Source organism: Neoarius graeffei, chromosome 20 (genome assembly GCF_027579695.1).
Source record: "Neoarius graeffei isolate fNeoGra1 chromosome 20, fNeoGra1.pri, whole genome shotgun sequence".
NCBI lineage: Eukaryota > Metazoa > Chordata > Actinopteri > Siluriformes > Ariidae > Neoarius > Neoarius graeffei.
This window is the reverse complement of record NC_083588.1, coordinates 60,012,674-60,018,182: the sequence shown is the minus strand read 5'-3', so window position 1 is coordinate 60,018,182 and position 5,509 is coordinate 60,012,674. Positions and strand designations below refer to the sequence as shown.

The 5,509-nt window shown below is 40.6% G+C and overlaps 1 long non-coding RNA gene across 1 annotated transcript; it reads right to left on the bottom strand.

Moving 5' to 3' along the window:
• Positions 1 to 333: 333 nt before the first annotated feature.
• Positions 334 to 5,300, bottom strand: LOC132869330 (uncharacterized). Its single transcript, XR_009650934.1, has 5 exons — positions 3,418 to 5,300; positions 3,270 to 3,334; positions 3,123 to 3,193; positions 2,956 to 3,014; positions 334 to 2,847 (listed from the first exon to the last, which is right to left on the bottom strand). It is a non-coding gene; the product is annotated as an uncharacterized LOC132869330 (long non-coding RNA).
• Positions 5,301 to 5,509: the final 209 nt, after the last annotated feature.

The window sequence follows — 5,509 nt, the reverse complement described above, 5'->3', positions numbered from 1 at the left end:
TCATAAGAATTACAGGAATAAGCACGGGCGCGAGGTGTCTGTGCACGCCTATTAAGCCAATCAAAGGCCTCACTACGTATATCCCTGAAACTTAGGCGCTGGTTATTAGAAATTTTATCTAATAGGTCACCCTGAAGTTTATCGTTACGAAGGCCTTCCACAAACTGGTCACAAAGGACGCAGTCTGAGTGTTTTAGATTGTCATCCTTATCTTCTATCCGCTCCATTAACTCCATTAACCCATGGGAATACTCCCTAACAGATTCACTTTCACCCTGCCAGCGGTGATAAAACTGGTGGTATAAACCATTAAGAGACTTCGAGCACCTAAAATTCTTTTTTAAGATCTCAAAAATTTTCTGGGGGTCATTTCGATCTGCAGCTGAACTAAACTTGATTTCGCGCTTAGCCTCTCCATCTAACAAGTCATACACAAACAAAACCTGTTCAAATTTAAGCCTAGGATGTGCTTCTAATGATCTGCTAGCCTCCTCAATCCAGTCCTGTACAGACATATTATCAACAGACATTTTCCCAGAAAATCTTGGGCATTTCCTTTCACGTGGTACACATACAAGGCGCTCAACTGGAGTTGCGTCAACTACATTACTGGATGGGACCTGGGGAGAGTCGGATGAGGTTGAAGACCCTTCCACACCCCTAAGACACTGATTATCAGCTTTAAGCTGACTCACCATCTCAGTCAATGCCCTAACCTGGTCTTCAAGGGTCTCTTCAGAGGACATAATGACTGGATCGAAGCCAACTCCAAACCCGGTGAGTGCTGATTGTTCTTCTCTGTAACTACTGTTTTTCCCTTTTACTAAATGCCTAACTGACCACCTCCAAAAATAATAAAAATAAGTTTGATGATAAAGCAAAAAGAAAAAGAAACAAAAAGACAACTAAGCAAATTTATACACAACCTCTTGATCCTGCTGGCTACGCCAAAATGTAACCTGAACAACCTTACGTTTATCCTAGGTCAGAATCAATTGAACCAATGAGTACAAAGACTCACTATTCCCCCACTATGGCTATTCAACTGAATGAATAAAGCAAGAGGCTGTGTACAAAAATAAAACACTTTTTTTTTTTTTTTATTTGCTACCAAATACAAACAAATACAAAGTAAAAAGGACAGAATGAAACAAATCAATACATACACATGACATACAACAGAAGCACTGACGTAACTAACAACAATTTCAAAGGCTGGACAATACTACTAATATGTTAACAGAGATGTAACAGAACACATGAAGACAAATTCGACAAAGATAAACAAGAGCTATATTGCTGTATAGAGGAGGATGGGTGGGGTTGATTAGGGGTAATGAATGTGCATATGAGATAGAGGAGGGTAGGTGGGGGAGATTTGGAGGGGTTTTGGGCCTTGAATTATGGGTGGAGGGACAGTGTGTATATGTTGGGGGGGAGCGGGATATGTGAAAGTAAGCACGTGTGTGTGTGTGTGTGTGTGTGTGTGTGTGTATAAGCAGTGCTGGTCTGTGTCGGGCCAGGGAGAAGGAAACTGGATCATAATGAAGGAGAGAGGGGGAGGGGGAGTATTATTTTATTTGCTAATCATTTGTGTTAGCAAATTTTTTATAGATAGAAATTCTAAAAATAATAGTTATTTAATAGTTAATTATGATGACTACCTGAGCACCTGTTATGGCTATGGTGCCAACCCCCCCTGCCCAAGCTGATTCATGATGGGACGACAGAGGGGAGGGGGAGGTACTGCATGAGGCAGGGCTCCGGGCCCCGACGCCCCATGCACCGACGCCCCATGCACCGACACCAGCCCCCCATAGCCTCCGCACAACACGCCCTACCTATCCTATATATGACTGTATATGACAAGAATGTGTGCCTTCTCTAAAATGTACTGCATTAAAAGAAGAGATGTATTTGCATTAAAAGAGGCAAGGAGTGCAGCGAAGCACTTTAAAACACTTTAATAATTGATATCTTTTTTTAGTTAAGCAATGAGCCACAGGATGTTATCAAAAACACTGCAACGGGCCAAAGCCCCACTATTAGTATGAATTGCCTTATAAAACAAACAAATCATTCAAATATACAAATAAAAAAAAAATCACCCCTAACAAGGGCACACACAATAAGCTATAAGGGGCGAGGGGGAAAAAGACAAAAAGAGCCAGCCGGAAAAGAAAGCCCACAGGGGCGCAGCAAGATCTTACACTACACTGCTAAACTACTATATTCAGCTCAGCAATACACCACACTCAGGCAGCAAATGTACTACACCACTAAGCACTATGACTAAGGTAACTATGCACCACACTCAGACAACAAGTATACTATATCACGTCAGTGCTATCGTCAGTTTAAATCCACTACACTCATCCCGAGGGTCACAGTCACAGTATATCAACAAACTCACCCACCACCCAGGCTGGTACGACCAGCGTATGCACCAAGCCCAAGTGGCAGGGATATTATGCTAGTTCACTACACACATATAGAACTTCGTAGCACCACACCACACAGGCTTGTATGACCAGCACACTTGCCAAGGCCGAATGGCATAAGCTAAGAATAAGCCCTCACAACCTCTTGTGCTTCCCTGCCCCGGCTGACAAAAGTGGGAAAAGGGAATAGACCTCGCCGGATAAATATACAAAATAAGGAAATAAACAAATAAACTAAACAAAAGTGGAGGTGGTTTTACACACGCTTACAACACACTATAACAAGGCATTTCACTGTGGGTCTTATGCTGATGGCGATTAGACTACCCTACAGGGCATTAAACAGACCCACATTAGCTTTTAAAGTAAACCTTACAATGGGAAAAACAGTGACTACAATAGGCTCCTGCAATTAACAAAATATCTCAATTAATCACCTGTTCATCAAGCTAACATTCACATAATACATTTAAACATGTTAATATACATAAAACTCATATAAACATTAAGCTACCTGTTACTGTTACGCTGGCATCATACCATACAGGCAGGAACAGTCTTTGGCACGATTAACTACAAAACAATTGCATGTTCACTACCGTGACATTCATACTATCATAACATTCATACATTTCCCATTTCTATTCAAATAGTTAGACTTTATTAAGACATAACATTTACCTTCTTATAATCCCCACTACGCATACCAGTAGACTATCCTTTTCCACTTAGACGTCGCGTGGGTCAAGGAACTACAAGTTAAAATGCTCGTGATTAGCAAATGAGCTCCACTAAGTATTATGAACAGCAATGAACATGTTTTGATACCTTTGGTGCTGTGCTGTTAGAGACTGCTATCACAAGCCAGGAAAACAGCCGGACTTGCTTAAATACTGCGGGGTAGATAAACATGAGTAAACCTGCGTTCTATGTTGATTAACGTAGCATAAACTGTATTAAAAGAGGTTTCCCTTACCCGCTCTACGTTATATCACCGCTGGCAAACGCTGCATGCCAACAGTGCTCTCACCACTGCTGCACTGTTAGGTTTCAGACAATCAATGGGCCCGTGTTACAGGCTAAACTAATCTACCTGCATTTCCTCCTCACGTGAGACAATTGAATGTCAGGTGACTCGCTAAACTCCGTTTCTACCCATGTTCCTGATTAGGTGTGGCTAATTACATGGCTTGAAGGCTTCTCCCACTCCCACCCATCACACTAATATAGTAATTTTTACGATTAAAATGATTCATATAGGTAGCGGTCTGAGTGAATGACCTTGATGTCCGTAACGTCACAGCAGGAAGTCTATCAGTCTCATCACCATTTCCACTATACTAAAACACAGAGCTGACTGCAACGCCGATCCTCTATTTTGAGCTAATTTGTTGCCATGCCACGCAGATATGTTTTTGGCGGGTGCAGCAACATGACAGAAGGTGGATTTATGTTCCATTCATGGCCCAAGAATGTTCAAACTGCAAAGATTTGGACACGTTTTGCGAGAAATTCATGGGCACATTTTACTGAAGACTTGTACAAAACCTCTGATCTGTTGAGGAGCATTGGCTATAAGCCTGTTTTGAAAGAGGGTGCAGTACCAACAATTAAAGGAAAATAAAACTACAAGAAAAGGAAAGCAAGATCAGTTGCACCAGTTCTCCCGGAGTGTGAGCCGAGCAGTAATGGCGGAGTACTCAGTATGGAGAAAATGGAAAATGAGTGGACCAGTCATCAGATTTCTCCGCTAGATATGCTTGCCTCAGCAGCAATATCTCACCCTTATGTGAAAGAAGTGAATGAACAAAGAACTGAACGTCAGATTGTTTCAAAACAATCGGCCACAAGATCGGCCTTCAAGAAGCGAGAACACAGACGGGTAAGATGCGACTCTCATTTGGTTACATCGCAACAAAAACAACAACACTCGTTGTTTACCTGCATTTAGATTAATACATGTAACTTGTATTGTGTGTTTAAGTTACTGGTATAAGATTATTTAATTTGCTTCAGAATGTGATTGTCTCAGTTCATCTGATTATTTAATTAGCTTTTTACATTTTATCAGTAAAAATGCATGCATGTACATGTATGTTGCATAAGTTATAACACCCATCCTGTTTTAATGAGAGTTACATGGGACTGTCAGTTCAATTCCATCCAATTCTCTAGATGGCTTTGTTCTCTGGCTTTATTTCTTAAGGTGGGGGCCTCTGTGGCCAACGTGTTACTATCGGATTCACTTTCTGATGGTTCGAACTGATACGGTTCTACATGTATTGCAGTAGCGTGCACACACTCCAATTTCAGGACTATCACAGTCAGATGGATTACTATCTGAGGAATCCGAAGAATCGCCAATAAATCCAAATGAAGAGGCCATTGCAACCACTCTCGCCTGCCGAGTCTGGCTTTGGTCTATAACTGTCAAAGGCCTCGGCCTTAAAACCGGTTACCACAGTGACATCACGCACTCAGGCATGGCTGGCTCAGCGGAGCAGCTCGAATGCCAACTTTGTGGTCAGTTTTAACTCTCAAAAATATATTTTTTTATTCCCATTTATGCAGCATACAAGACTCAAGGATGGAGATACTATCCACTCAGAAATGTATTTAAAAATAAAGGTTCTGCATATTTCCTTTAAGGTACAAAACACTTAAGTTGTCTACTAGTAGTGTGCATGAGGTAAACGTTAGGGCTAGAAACCTAATAGTATACCTAGAAGGGTAATTGCAGTATACTTCAAAACTAAAAAGTGGACTACATGTATATAACCAGTAACTAATAGTACAGTATATTTCCAAAATGCTATAAAGTATACTTCTTAAACTAAAAAGTGGACTAGAAGTGTGTAATGAGTAAACCAATAGTATATTTCCAGTATTCTACAAAGTATACTTTAGTAAACTAAAAAGTGGACTAGAAGTATAAAACAAGTAAACTCATAGTACTGTATATTTCCAGTACACTATGAAGTGTGCATTTGTAAACTAAAAAGTGGACTACAAGTATAGAACTAGTAAACTATTAGCATATAACTTTATTTGTGGTATACTTGCAGTAC